Consider the following 16,582-nt stretch of genomic DNA (forward strand, 5'->3'; position numbering starts at 1 on the left):
TACAGAAGAGTATTAAAGTGTAGACCTTGCAAAACAGACGGGGGGTGGAAAACAGCAGTAGAACAAAAAAATGCGCATAGCACTCAACAGAAAATGGCTCCATCAGTATGTCAAATTGGAAATTGACAGCGATTTGTCCTGGTCTGTAAAATGTCTGCACTAGTAACTGAATAACAGGTAATATCCTCTCCATTTCAGACAGACAGTAGTGTCTGGGTTGCTCTCAAATGTCAAATAGCTGTTCTCAGTAATAACCAGTAAGAGGTTGACGAACATTCCTCTGGAAAGCCTGCGTGAGTGTGTGTGCGGTCAAGTTGCTGTGCTGAGTCGCGTAAACTTCTCTCAGCAAAAATCTAAGACAACAGCATCAGTTTTTTAGAATATGATTTAGATGAAAGAGGACAGAAAAAGGCTCTTATCACATCTTACAGCTGGCAGTAGTGGGTGGTTTTAGAGACAGGATGACCAGAAGAAAACTAAAACTAAAACGAAAAATATCTTGTAGCGACAAAAGCATTCATGCTGTCATGCAAATCTCTCAGAACTAGCAGCATGAACAAACATTCCTGCTCTAATCCAATCTTCACCTTGAATGTTTTTTCCCAATAAGCTGCAGCGACGGACATTCATCTGTGCCCAGTGAAAAACAGGAGATTTGACCCATTTCCTTCCACGGTGGGTATTAAAAGTAGGGCATTATACTGTCTACTGAGTATCGCATGGAAATCTGGGTGTGTAAAATTAGAATGAGGACTTAATCAGCAACCAGCTAATACTGGAGTTCAGGATCCCAATTTCTTTACTATGGCCACATAAATCACTCTGAAGTTGTAGTAAAGGCGGACTGAGCTATATTGGAAATAATTGGCTTGGCGGAAAACTACAGAAAATCTTTTTTGTTTCTCTAAGACTCTGAAGGCATGACTGACCCACAGACGAAGAGACAGAGTAAATGGAGGAACCTGAGGTCTGTACAACGGAGCAAGTTCAACATACCAACGATATCTCTTTGTTATCTGGCCTCACTAAGCTTAACAACTGCAGTCACAATATATGGTCACACGATAAGTCAACCCAGGTTTTCTACATCCAGCCATGTGTGCGTAGACAAGTCTACTGTCAGCAGAGCGGAATATATTATAAATGAAGAGCAAACTATAATATCGGACAAATCCAAGAAGTTCAACACGTAAGTAAAACAGTTGCAGCTGCCAAATGCAGGAAACAGCTGCCCAGAAAATTGTGACTGTGTGAATGCACAATATAAAGCAACAATATGTAACTTTCTGAAAAAAGATAATTGTTGAGTCTCATCCCCAGGTTGTCAAAGAGTGATGCTTTGGCATGGTGCCTTGGGCCTGTTGCCAACCCAAAGCATCCATATTTGACAACCTGAGGATGAGACTCAACAATCAACTATCTTAATCAGCATAGACTGCTGCTGGCGGGCTTCACTACAGCAGAATCACCATACTCAAAATGTGGTTTCGTCCCACACTTGCACTGATTGAATACAGGTTAGCATCCTACCAGTGTATAGCGTTCCTTGAATGTACAACAGCATGACTTCATAGGGCCAAACAGGCATGATCAGGCATTGCTGTGTCTGTTTGATACCACCTGAAAAGAATATTGTTCTTGTTTGCTGCTTTAATAGTAATGATAGACCGATTATCAGCCTGGCCGTTTATCGGTGCCGATATTAAGCCGTTTTCAGATAATCGGTATTGTTGCTGTCTGATTGTTGATAAAATAAATGTATTTTAAATGCACTACTTTGAACAATATAAATCTACAAAGTAACTAGTATCTAAAGTTATATACATGAATAATAACTTCAATAATGTAGTGAGGTAGAAGTATAATGTAGCAGAAAATGGAAATACTCAAAATGGTACAGTACAGTACTTTCCATCGCTGGTTATTCTAAATTTTGACACTAAGATTTTTTTTTTTACTGCAAATGTACTATGTATCGGTCCCAAATATGGTTTATCGGTCTTTTTGATCACTAATAATTGTAATCGTATCCGCCCTTATAGGCTTAAAATACCGATGCCCCTTCCATAAGTATACGGGTCGATATGACTATAATTCCATTTGTGTATTCAGATTAATTTATACGCTGCTTAGATGTATTCTTATGGCGCGTTAAGTGTTTTTAATCTTTTTCTTTCAGCTGCAACCCTAACAATGTCAAACGGACTAACTGTAGGAGGAAATAAAAAATAAACACAGAAACATAGTGCAACAGGTACAAGGCTATAGTGCTTTAGTCAGTCTCTATACAAAGGAGACGTGAAAAAGGAAAAGAAAAGAAATGTCTCTGAACACACTTGCCCTTTTTACCTCGTATCTGGTAAGAGATGCTCTCATGATCTGCGCACCAAGCTCCATGGGATCTTCTACGATTAGGATACGAATTGATCGGTCAGAAGGCCAAGCTTTCATACACATCGATCTGTTATGTGCAGCATAAGTTACCATGGCGATGTACTCCAGTTAGAAGTGGACCACTGTAACCCTGAAAATCCCAGGGTTAAACCTGAAGTTACCTCACTAAACTCAAATCCTGGTTCGTAGTCGAGGCCTCTGGGTAGGGGAACAGGAGAAGCATGCCAAAAAAGATAAGAGCTACGGCTGACCATGTCAGAGATTTGTGGGTAATATTAAGAGGAAAAGTAAATCTATTTTTAACACACATAATATAATCACAACATAATATAATCCACCAAGACATCACACTACAGCCAAGCACAATTGTCACTCTTTATTTTCGTGTGTAATACTGTGGAGTTCCCACTCAGCACAATTATGAATGAGAGTTACAATTCATACTAATGAGTCCTGCTTGAAACAGGTAGCAACAAGCATTGTTGACTCAAGCGCCTCTGCAAATGAGCTTGATTGTGTGTTTTGGACGAGAGCAGGAGTTGAGAATTGGCATTCGATTCACGGTCATTAACTGTGCAATGCTGCCAAAATGTTTTCCCTTCAAATCTCTGGTTGGTTTGTTAGATCACGGTCGGACACAGAGACCAAAATCTTTTGAAGTTCACAGGGAGTTAACACGTTTGAAGAAAATTAAAAAGGCAAATAAAAGAAAGAAGCATTTCTATTTTTAAAAAAATGTATGCCAGGTTTGACTGCAGCATAATTTTTTAGAGCTAAATGCAGAAATGGAATTGGAGTATCATATGGTCCACAGTTAAGCTGCAGCTCATGTAGGACAGTCTATACAGTCCATATGCAAATGCAATCCATATGGTCTCCACTGCATACGCCAGATCTGGAATGCACACCATATGTACTCAAAAGGTTGGGAAAAAGCTGTGCTGTATAAAAGTAATATCCATTCTATTGCAATTTAAATGCCAAATCCGTCTGATCAGTATAGATTATTGTTCAACCATCCTTTGTTTAAATGATTTTAATTTGTTTTAAATAGGGTATACATTTAAGAGATATTATGGTGATACAAGCCTTCAATTCCTAAATTAAAATAGATAGTTATGCCACGGACAGAAAAGTTCACTGCAGCATATGCAAATGAGCAATGAGTTTTAATTTGTGCATGTGCCCAAAAAATGCAGGCACAGAATCAAGTTAGGGAAAACTATTTGACATGCAGCCCACATCTCCAGTAGTTAGTAATTCTTAGGCAACAGGCAATTAGAGGAGATACTGCTGTTGGTATCTGCTGCCGAATCTGAAGGCCTATTCCAGTATTAATAGCATGAGAGGCGAGGAGCACCTGAGCCTCTGGGACGACAAAGAACAGTAGATATCCGGAAAGCAAAATACTTTAAGTGCTGCTTTACCCCCTTGTACTACTCTCCAGTGAAAGACATTTTGACTTACACTGAACTGCTTCAAATAGTTTACAAAACATAAAGACAACAAACAATAACTACATGACAGCTGTTTGTGTAGACACTCCTGGCTAATGACAATTCACAGGTACAAGTGCCACCTTTGAACAGTCACCAAAAAGCAAGCAACAAAAGCTTCCACAGCAGAACGACATCAGACAATTAAAGGTGATCAAAGTGATTCAACCCAGGCAGGATTGAGGGTTTTTTTCTCCACAACTGTTTTTTCTTTGCAAGATACAAGGCTGATCAACACTTCGGACAGTTGTTTTAATAGGCTGAAATAACTATTGGAACAATTGCAATTTGCAAAACATGTTTGCAAGGGTTCCTCGAGAAGGGAAATAGTCTAGGAGTTTTAACACAACTAATATTAGAGCGATGAAGCATTAAATCATCCATCTTTGCTCACTACATCTTAGCCATTCTCATTCTCAGGTGTGCATAAACTAAGTTATGGTCTTCTTTTTAAAAAACAAAAATATGATAGTATCGGTTAGCTTATCATATCGGCCATGAGAAACAGGTAATTGGAAAAAGAAATCCATTTTGTGCATCCCTAAAAAATACTAAGGCAGCTGTGGACCACTGTCTCATTCAAATTTGAAGAGCTAGGATGTTGCATGACATGGGAGTCATACCTGTGTTGTTGCAGTCATTGAAGAGATTCTCTTAAGCACCCGGCCAGCTTGCTCTGGTGAACACGATGTTGCAGTAGTTTGGCTTCATCTTTGAGCCTGCAGAACACAAATGTAGAAAATGAAGTCCAATTGCTAAAAAGGAAAAAGCTGACTACATCCCTATCTTCATGGATGTCTCTCAGCTTTCTTGCCATGGCGCTAAAGCAATCACCATTGAGACTGTTTTGTTAAAGCACATTTCAGGTTTGGATGCTAAAGCACAGCCTAAGGCAGCTTTCACACTGAATAGCACTGCTGCTAGAGCTCAAGCTTCACCACTCATTTCAATAAGATGGGGGATCAGCGGGGGATCCTGCTGCAGAGAAATCCTTCTAAACAGTTGGTTTTGGCCCTTTTTGTCACACAGCACAGTGTTAGGTAATTAAGCAAAACACACTGTGTTGGCAAAATACATGCAAGCACTAGTATGAGGTATTCCACCTTGGAAATATATATATATATATATATATATTTACCATAAATATATACCAGGCCAGCATTGAGATGGAAGAGGAAGTTATTACAGCAGTGATTAACTTTCCAGAGCTGTACAATCAAACCTCAGAGGGGTACAAGGACATAAACCGCTGTCTTGGCATTTTAAGCCTTCATCCTGGGCTTGTTCGTTTGTATTTCATTTTCTTTACCTGCACCCTGTGGCAAAATGCCCACACTTACACAACCCCTTGCATTGTTTTTCCGTGGTGCTATTGTCAGTGTGAAGGCCTCTAATGCAGCACTGAACGCTTAAATGATGAGCAGACAATGCTTCAGTAATCCCAGAACATTTGAATGTGGAAGAAAAACTCAGAGGCAGCCTACCACAGCAGATAACTGTATGGAAGATTGTCCTGAGATAAGGAAAATAAAAATCATATATCCCCAAAGAAAGATTACAATCCAGGCCGCTCACTAATTAGAGCCAAAGAAAGAATATAACAAACAGCTCTATAGGCCACTAAAATATGCAGTTATTTGCTGCTGCATAAGAGCGGAAAAACAACAGCATCACATATTGCTATACACCCGGCAGGAAATGGATCATTTCAGGGGAATAAAAACAACGCAATGTATTTTTCATCTTCCTCCTTGGTGACCCATTAAAGTGGTTACATCTCCAAAGAGTGGAGGCTTAGGTTGATGTGTTTTGTTGATGACACAACAACAATCACACACACATACAAGCTGTGTCTTCAGATGCGGCTCAAGTTCTTGTAGGCTATTAAGAATGCATGTTGTGTTGATGAAGGGACTCCCCCTCTAGACCTGAGAAATTCAGTACGCAAATACAACATCGGCAGGATGAATAGGTGTGAACCAGAGCTCTGGTGTTATTTGTTGGTCTAAGCTGATAAAGATGTAGCCTGAAACTGTGTTCTTGTTCTGTTTTGCCATAAACAACCAGGAACGACTTTAACCTTGTTTGTTAGAAACAGTTATTTTAACATTTTTCATGTTGATCAAAGACATGTGCTGTAGGGATGTTCTGAAACTGAGACTGAAACCACGACACAAATGTCCACCAATCTGCTGCCACAGCTGCAGGTGCAGTCTGTTGAGCTAACAAAACTAATTTTTCTCATTTCAGAAATAACATTAAAACTAGGGATGGGATGATACAATAATTCATCACAGACTGCAATGAAAGGCGCTGAACCGCCGTTGAATGTTTACATTATTCACAATAAATGACAAAAAGGTTGTTTTTGTTGTTTTCGTTTTCCCTTCTGTTCCAGATGTACTGAACCATGACCCTAAAACTGAGGTGCATACCAATCTGTGTATTTTGTGTACCATTACACTCCTATTATGTTGATTTAGGAGTTATAATTTATGTTTTTACTGAAAACAACGTGTGTAATTGTGACAATCTCATCCACATTTAGCTCCTTTTTTGGTCACTATTTTGTGCAAAGTGTAAATAAGTAGCTAGCTTCCTATGTTAGAAGAAGATGTCCCAATTCTTAATCCCGTCTAATAAGATGTCATTGGTCTAAACAGCTGTCAGTTGTCAGAAAACCAGATCTATCTGAATAGCTGAACAAAATCAAAGAAGTGGGCAGCAATTCAGAGCACGGCTCATTCAAGTTATCACCAAATTAACTTGGCAATTTTGCACAACACAGTTAAAAAAAGACACTATCTGAACAATTCCACTGATCAGGTTTGGATTATGACGACTCTGCTCCTGGACAAATCACTGACAACACCCATGCCCTCCCACACCCTCTTCAACATCCGGCTCACATGAGCAAAGAAACCATTAACAGTAATGAGAATCGATGGCGGTGTTAAAAGTATTGGCAGTCCAGCCAAGGAGCTGCTCTCTGTGCCGTCTTTATTAGTCTGGAAAAGGGTGCTGTTCTCTAGCCTGCCAGCTCTAAATAGGAGTGCATTGATCAGAAGGTCAGGCCAGCCCGAATCCAGCCCTTTAATTGTCTGTGTCACTCCTCATTCTCATTCCAACAGCTGTCAGTCGTCTCCCAGGTAAACCGAGGCCACCATCACACGTGGCATTTTGCACGGAGGCAGAGGTTAAGGCTCAGACAGATACAGCTTACGCAAGAGGCTGGAAATATTAAAATCAGAGTGAATTTTGCATCATATTCATCTTCATCATCAGTTGAGAGAAAGATGAAACATCAAACACTTATGATTTCTCTCAGCACACCAGGAATCTGCTCATTGTATTTGCTTTCTGAATTTCTCAAATTTGGTTACATCTCACAAAGGATGTCCCCACATCAGTGCAATACACATTCCTTACAATGCCTAATGTCTGCTAATGGATCATAATCCTCAGCAGTGACTGAATCTCATTTATGGTAACATTAAGCTACTTAATGTACTGTAATTTGCCGAGTAACATTAGCTTCCTAACCTTCTGAACATTTAAACAACATACATACTGCATATTAAAGCAGTGATTAAATGTAATCTAGTGTATTTTTTAAATGCTGTTAAATGCACTTAAACATTTAGCTCTATTGGATACATAAACTAGAATAGCACTCAGTAAAGTGCATTCTTCCCCAAGGCCCAACAGTTAATTCAAGTCTAATTCAATAGCCCTGTATCACTCTAAATCTTAGTCAAACCACTCATAACTGCTTATCCACAATTCAAAATCACCAGATCTAGGATCCACACCAAATTGTTCTCACTCATAGATACCAGATACTAAATACATCTGAGAAATTAGTGAAAATGTTGAAAAACACCCCATCTTGCAATGTTAAAGAAATTGAGAAAATACTCCTGGATTTGTCCTTTTATCATCAAAAGTTAATGGGGTCCATTCTGGGCAGAGATCCACCCCTTATCCAAGTTTCATGGAAATCCATTCTGTAGTTTTTGTGTTTTCCTCCTGACAAAACAAACCAACCAACCAACGGACACAGGGGGAAATATAACTTCCTTGGCAGAGTAAATAACAAAAGGAGAAGGTTAAGCGAGTCTGGATGAGTGGGGAGATGCTGTCAACACAGGTTTTCTATTCTTCAGCGAGAACTGGAGGTGAGATTTAGGTTTCTGTCAACAGTAGTATGCTAACTAATGTTAGCCTCAAGGGCTACAATGTTTTCCGTTTCTTGGCAGCACTGTCAGATGCTCACTCACTGGTTGTTGTGGCCCAGCTCTGAAAGTATCGATGTCGTCATCCGGATTTTAAATTGTAACTAACAAACGTGTTAGATATAATCAGGGCTGTCCTGATGTGTGAGCAGATCAGGAGGCTTAAGACTGGACCTGTAAACCCCTCCCTTTACCAGATATAGTCTGTGCCAAACAGCATGTTTTGAATGGTGATAGTAAATTAAGAGATTTTGGGTTTTGACAGATTTTGGGCATTTTTCACATTTTCTTGAGAGTTTATAAACAAAGTTGCAGTTCCTTGGAAGGAGAGGACAGACTAGCAAGCAGATTTAAATAATAAATAAGACTCAAAGCGTTTGTATAGACTGTTGACTGAAAAGCTGAAGGAAAGATGGATTTTTCTTACTAACAGCACTAACAGTGAACACTAACACAGTCAGTGCCCGCAATGAAAGCCAACAGCACCCAGTCTCCATGTACAGTTTGCTGGCAAAGCAGATAAATGAAATCCCCCATTAGGTCTAATTACTATATTGAAAGCTGAATACAGAATTGCCCACCCCTCTACTTTTACCACATTAATTAGTTTCTCTACCCCCTGCATTTACAGAAATCAGTTACAAGCTCTTAACAATAGCTGTTCTTACTTTTGTGTCAAAATCATATAACTGGCATTTACTGACAATTCTCCTGTTTATTATGAAATGTAAGCATCATACCTTTATGAAAAGCTAGTTATTTTCATCTTGATTCACCAGGCAAACAGAAATATTCATGGGACAAGAAAAAACTTTCACTGAGTTACCCGCTGAAACGAAAGGATAAAAATTGCCATGTTGGTTCAGTCTATCCATCTCTGATTGCAGAACTTGCTCTGAGGGAGGAAACCCAGTCAGATCCTTTCACACATTAATCCAGATGTCTGGCTGCTTCAGACATAGAGCTCAGTCAGAATTGTATCCTGGCTTTAGAGCTGGAGTCATTTCAAATGTCTTGGCAGCTAATCAGCCGCTATCTTTCATCAAAAAGCCACACTGACGGGGGCCGAGCCTATCTTCACAAAAATCTACTGGGGTGAGATTATGTTTCAGTTGTACAGTCATTCGAAGCATTTGTGTTTGATAGGTGTGAGAGCAATTGAATGAACAAATCCAGTGTGTGGAATATATCTAACCGCAAGCCTGCTGCAGATTTGTTTCTGGATGTAGCAATAAATATGTGTAAACAAACAGGTTTTTTAGTGTTTCTCCTTACAAATAAAGTGATATTCAGGTACAACTAGAAAAGTACAACAGTCAGATGGCAACTAATCAAATCCAGGGATGTGAGGGACTAGAAATCCATTGCAATGTCTAATTCCAGTTCCCATTAGCTTGAAATATGTAGATGTCATTCATACAGGACATGATAACCAAGGTTAAAGTGTGGAATGATGTTCTGACTACTTTTTGCCATAATCAGTCCTCACAGCTCATCACTACATCTGAAGATTTAGTTCAATCACCAGAACTATAACCCATCATCAGCACCACCTGATTAAAAGTGCGGCTTTCATCTTTATGAAAAATACAGCATTTCTGAAAGTAATTGCCCCGTCCAAAAGCCTTTAAGCGCGGAGGTCATCCTCAGATGATCAGGTAATCAGTGCAAAACAAGGCATAAAAACACAGCCCACACTGTTGTTCAGCTCATGAATTTGAAAAGTCAGGCATGTTTGAAATCTGATCATGTTTGGATGTGATGAGCGCTGCACTTTTCCGTCGCTGGATTAAAATAGAAGTACATCCACCCGTCTACTTGTCAATGTCATTGCAGCTTCCAGACTTACAAGGCTATGAAAATTAATTTAGTTCACACCTTTTCAGGGATTTCACATGAGATCAACGTCCATTGAGATCTGATGAGGAGATATACCCTAAAGCTGAAAGCCACATTGCCAAAATGACTGACCACAGGGAGTGATAAAAGCCTATTGTAGCAAGGTGATTGGACCAATTTGAACAGGAATTCAGTCTGCCTGAAGAAAAAATAGGCTGTTTAGCAGGTCAGTGTTTCGCACTAAATGGAGCCTGTTATCAAGTGCCTCAAATGTAATGCACTATGTTTGTGGCTAGGTATATACTGCAAGGTCATTCATTCATCTTCTGTGTTACATACATATGCCTACATATCCCATGTGGCACTTGGAGTGTGAGTGCATCCGGTGCTCTATTTTTTCAGCCACCTGGGAGGTGTACAGCACATGCTCCCATACTGTCATTTAAGCTGGTTTATTTTTGTTCCGGAAAGGTGGGCGATGTTAAAACTTATGAAATAGATTTATTTTTAACAGCCATTTGAGTGAAGTGGAGCAGAAGGTAACATAAGACCTCTACGAGGGAGGTGACTATAATTAAGTTACTATGCCAACTAAATGTCTTCATCTGCACATAAACTTTGTCCTCATTTCTACCCCTGCACCGATGTTAAAAAAACATCCTGACAGTGAATACACTTGAGTGTTGTTGGAGTGATGTAGCAGAAAAACATTCAATTAAAAAATTCTCTACGGCTGACATTACTTTTCATTGCCATTGTAATATTTTACCACTCAATTACCAGTACATCCAAAACGGTTTATCCGGAGAGAATCACCGCCCACTTGCCAAAATAAAATGCTGCCATTGTATATTTCTGCAAACCATGGATCCGTTGAATTTCTCCCTTTCAGACATATTATCAGAATTTCTACAATACATGTCATATCATGTTCACATTACATGTATATGAGCTTGTGGTGGTGAGTGGTGGATTGACAGCTACGGCTGTTTAACAAGAGACCACAGTTCCAGACGATGTTTCAACTTTTTTTTAGCACGCAACCACCGGATATTTTTAATGAGATGGGCGATTTTTCAGCTGTATTTGTGGCATCAATACTGTATGTTTTCAGTGAGAAGTCAGGTCAATTTGCATTCAGAAACCACTTATTTTTAACGAGAGGTTGGGTCATTTTCCAGCCATGTTATGGGCGACCAATGGTCAGGCAAAACATTTCATAGCCATAAATAAGTTGTTTTTGTTCCTAAACTTAACCAGACCATAAGCACAGCATTGTCTGGAAATGTAAATTGACAACATATCAAACATAAAGTTTCAATATATATATAATTTAATATCCGTCTGTTTACAAAAGCATACATCGGGTTGAATCATCCGCACCGGGTTTAAAAAACAATAAATAAAAAAATGACACACTAGCTACAACACTTTTGTTTTTACGGATGTCATACAAAACACTTGGACCTATGACACTGTATGAAATTTATTAGAATCAGTAAATAAATGCTTTGCGCTACATTTTTTCAATGCAATTTTCAGCAATTAAACATGTCAAGTGCTTTACTGATTTAAATTAAGCCTCCTTGAGGCTAAGTGGCCACTATGCAGCTCTGTTGCGTAAGAAAATATAAATATTCAGTTGAACACAGCATTGTGTGACACTTAACAGTAAGAGGACTCAATTAAATATGATGCACTTAACGAAAATCTGCCATCTTTTGACAGGTATTCATGAGGATGACTGAAGGATTTTTGTTAAATGTGGTGGCTGTTTGGTGGTTTGAAGTAACAAATTATACAAATTACTCATTTAGTTTCACAGGGAAAAAAGACCTCCCTTGCAGTGAGTCATAGATATTATTTGACTATTAAGTATTCTATTCACTTTTGTTTTTTTGTAGTGGGTAGAAACTGTATGCAGAGACCCAGAATACACACATTATTGATTCACTCAGATGACACGCTCTCTCAGCCTGCCTCTTCTAATCCAGCCCCCAACCTCCCTTGAAGGGTCAATATAACATCTCATGATGAGAAGTGTCACCTTTCCTCACCCGAAGTGGGACAAAAACAATTTGGTTCAAAACATAGTAAATGTCCTCGACATGGTGCCATCCACCAAGCTTAGGTTAGTAAGATGGCCTCAGGCAGGAAAGTCTAGTCAGACAGATTTCGCAGATGAAATCAAAATACTGCTGGGGCACAAAGGACACTGTGTTTAATTTATCGCAAACAAGCACCGCAATAACACTGAATGTAATATGTAATATCAATAAGGGAAATGTCAGTAGAGGGTCCTTGTAGACTAACAAGTCTTTACATTCACATTAATGAAGGGATAAACTCTGATCATCTGAGGCAGTTTTTTAATAACATGAAAGGATTTTATGATCAGATCCACACTGATATTTAAAGCACACGAGTAGAAAAAGGCATTTTTGCAGTTTTAAGTTTTTGGTTTTACAACAATTACAGATGGGAACAACAGCTAATAGGTACCATGTATGTCAGCTGATGATTACCCAGCTGAGTTAATTAGGCTGATGATGTCACAGGCCTAGACTGCTTCCAAAATAAGTGCTTGTTATTGACCAAATACTGGGACATCCCACCTCTTATTTAAGAATTTGCCAGCAGCAGACTAAACCTTCCTTCTCCATCCAAATTGCTGACTTAATCCAACATTATATTCCAATATTTTCCTAAATATATAGATTATTCGTGTGCTTATAGGAGACAGTAGTAAACATTAGAGCTGCAACTAATAATCATTTTCACTGTCAATGTGTCTGAACATTTTTTTAATATAAAACAGTGATAAAACATTGTAAAGACTAAGGGTATGGCTTCAAACTGCTTTCTTTTTACGGCCAAGAGACCAAAACCAACAAATATTAGTTTATCGTCACAAAGACAAAGAAATGCAGCAAGTCATCAGAAGCGAGAAGATGGAAATAGAGAATAATTGGCAGTTTTTGCTTTAAAGTGTAACCCAACTGCCAGAATAAAATATTCCAACTTTATATTTCATAATGTTGCAACTTTATGTTTCTTTAGATTAAACTTTCAATTTTATGTTGTTACAATGTACTTAAAATTACCGTTTTAGTCACCACAAGCATAACCGGAAATTGTCGTGAGGTCTCCTCAGAAATATTGAGCGGTGTCACGCTTACAAATATTGAAACACAGTCGTGAACCGTGGTCACTGGCTTGGCGGCCATCTCACCCACCATATCGTCCATTTCCTCAAGGCTTCCGACGTGAAAGTCAGGTGATAAACATGTAATGTGAACGTACATGATATGACTTGTATTGTAGAAATGTGGATATTGTATATAGCCTATGACAAATACACATTTGAACTTAGCAGTAGTTTACAGAATCGTTAACTTCCAACATGTTAGTCTGGCAACGGAGCTGAAAAAATTACTTCAGCTTCAACTAGGTGATTAATCAACCAATCATTTCAGCTCTAAAAACAACCCAATTGAGAATTTAGATTTTTTGACTTTTGAGCAGTCAACATAACCTGTATCTCAGCTTTCCATCAAAGGCTTCCTCCAGTATTTCCTGTAGTATCTGTGATCTCTGTGGGAAATCCTCTTCCACATAAACATAATATTGAATTTCAATTGCAGGTTTTACCATAGCAGCACTTCAAAGCTGTGGAACACCTGCAAAATGTCTGTCTTGTTTATGATTGACATGCACTATTAAAACATTTTATGCTGCACAGCAGAATTGCATGCTTTCATTATATTGCACTTTAGATCTTAGCCTATGCGCATCTAAATCTGTGCACCTCATTAATATTCCTAAACAAGCTTTCAGCTATTCTAATATTGCTCGCTGATAATCAAGGACATGACACACACTTTCTATGTGGGCTCTGAAAGCAGACGGACTGCCCACCACTCACAGCAATTTCATGAAAGTCATGAAAATATTGACCATATGGTGGAAAGTGGGTGTGCTGTTACAGTAATGCATTTTAATAAACTGAATTAGGATTGCAGAAGAGAAAAAAAAAACATTTTTTCTCCCTGTGTTCACAAAGATGGGAAATTTAGGGGAAGGATTGTTTAAAATATATCACCAATAACTCCACTGCTTGGAGTATGTGTGTACTGTCCATCACAATACAAGTGAGATACTGACTGGTGAAAAGGGCACATCATGCACATAATTATTCCATGCAAGTGTTTGGCTCAATGTCAACCTAAATCAGCCTAACTTGCCACAGATTCTGAAAAGAGGCAGCCCTTAATCACAAAACACAGACATAAGACAACTGATGTCAGTTATCATGTAAGTCTCATGCACACTGAAGCACAGCACAAAGCACTGGCCACCACTGTTAATCTCTTTTGAAGGTACAATCATAGATCAAGATCATATTATGAATCATAGATCAAGATCATATTATGAATTAGCTATCTTAATTCTGAAGTTAAAAACTAACATAGAGTTGTATGCAGGGTAAGCTTTTGACTTCAAATGTAAGATTATTGCATTTTTTCCCACTTTAGTTCTGATCCAAGCAGCCAGGGTCACCGTACCTAACATCAAAATACCACTGCACTGACAGATATAAAATGCAAGGCAGACAACTGTTGTTTTTTAAATAAAACAATGACTGCTAGAGCCGTTTCCTACTCCAGCATTTTGTAACAATAACTCCAATTCTTCTTTTAAATATCGGGTGAAAGGCATCTCTAAAAAAGAATTTAGACAGCCATTCATGATGTAACTTTTGCAATTGTCAAAAAAAAAGAAACAGAATAAAAATGTTTTTTTTTAAAATAGGCTGGTGTACTATTACTGTAAGAAAAGAAAGTCAGGTTCAATTATAATCAGGCTGTATGCTTCAAACTCTATCATAGGTAGAATAAGCATCACATGAAGGCTTTAGGAAAATTGTGATGGGCAATCTATTATTTTAGAAAGCTTATGGACTAAATGATTGAATCACAAGATTAAGTTACTATAATAATTAGTTGCAGCCCTCGTATTAAGTGTGGATCAGCCACATCTGTCCAACGACTGATTCACGTAATAAGGCAATGCCACCAATTTCAATAAACAAAGACTGAATTGCTAATGTTGCTGCTCTCTTCATCCCCAGTCAACTGGCTAACTTTCCAGTCGCCACCAAATTGGCACCAATTAATCACTCAGCACTCGCGCCGATACTGATCCAAAACATCGGATCAGTGCATCTCAGTGGAATGAGTTCGGACAACATTAGCCGCGGCCACTTCAGCTACTTTTGTTGTTCAAGCAGCATCCCCTCATCATATTTCTTACTCTCTGTGGTGTCTATAAATCATAGCCAACCATTTTCCCAGCTGATCAAAACAAAGCATCAGAGCATAATGACTTCATCCTGCGGCCACAATCATGACTGAATGACATCATGAAATGTAACAGTAGGCCTCCTACTCTGTTACACAAGTACAATCCCCTCAGCACTCACAGCTTTGGTGTCCATATGTCTCTGTCCTGTGCCTTCAATAAGTCAGGCACAAATCCATCAACAGAGCAGTAGATCAGGTAACACTGGCATGGGTGCATTTCTTATTTGTGCAAAGCAAGGTCATGGACCCACATAGATGCTGGATCAATCAGACAGATTAATGAAGCACAACCTGCTGACATGACGAATATTGACACCCCTATTACATCTTGGTCCTGCAGTCCTCAACACTGCTTAAATAAATCAGGTCCAAGTAGAAGGAGGCAGGTAAACTCCTGAACCTAATCCTTCACATGATAAACAGAATACAAGACGCTTCAGTACAATAAAAATGGGGCCCTTCCTGGAAATACTGATACCCAAACATCATTCTGGTAGCTGTGGCTGCAAGGCTTTTGCTTAATGTTTATTAGGTGATGAAAAAAGCTAAGATAACCTACTTTACATTTTCTTTAAATAGCTTGCTTTTGACATGACTTACCTACAGTCATACGTACCAGAGAAAAGCAACAAATCCTCACTTTTGAGAAGCTGCAAGTTATCAGCAATGATTCGTCCGTTTTAAATAAAAAAACAAGCTAAATGAAGACATCACCATGGCCCCTGAAAAACTGGAATTGCCATGTTTTCTGAATTCTGAAATAAAGTTTAATACAGAAAATAATTGGCAGATTAATCGATCCTGAAAATATGCAATCTTAGTTGCAGTCCTACAGCAATTTTGCTTGAAAAATGACTTCATCAATAATCAAATTGGTTTGACAATTAATTCCCTGTCAATTTCAGCACATTGGGGCACAGTTAATATTTTAGTGAGTCTACACAGGATCACAGGAAATACAACGGATTACAAAAAACTGAATTTAACATCATTATATTGGCTCACAGCTCTGCAGCAGATGGCTCAAACGTCAGTTTTCCTGCCCAGATTTGGTTATATTTCTGACAACAGGGCCTCAGAGTGGGCTGAGAACAAATGGCATCCTCCATTTTTAATCAATAGGAGGATTAACCTTTGCTATCAGCAGCTCCTTCTCTGAGCAAAATGTGGCTTCAAGATTTAGGATTATACCTGAGATGACATGCTTTAGCTCATTATTGGACTTAGATCTTCATACCTGTATGACACCCCATAT

General features: G+C 38.7%; 1 protein-coding gene across 6 annotated transcripts in view; it reads right to left on the reverse strand.

Moving 5' to 3' along the window:
- The window catches only part of enox2 (ecto-NOX disulfide-thiol exchanger 2), a 198,870-nt gene that overhangs the window by 179,596 nt on the left and 2,692 nt on the right, over positions 1-16,582 (reverse strand). For all 6 annotated transcript variants that reach the window (XM_073487201.1, XM_073487205.1, XM_073487204.1 and 3 more), the window contains exon 2: positions 4,514-4,609. The gene's annotated coding sequence lies outside the window, so the exon portion shown is untranslated. The remainder of the gene's footprint in view (positions 1-4,513; positions 4,610-16,582) is intronic.

This window comes from Pagrus major, chromosome 18 (assembly GCF_040436345.1).
Source record: "Pagrus major chromosome 18, Pma_NU_1.0".
Taxonomy (NCBI): Eukaryota; Metazoa; Chordata; class Actinopteri; order Spariformes; family Sparidae; genus Pagrus; species Pagrus major.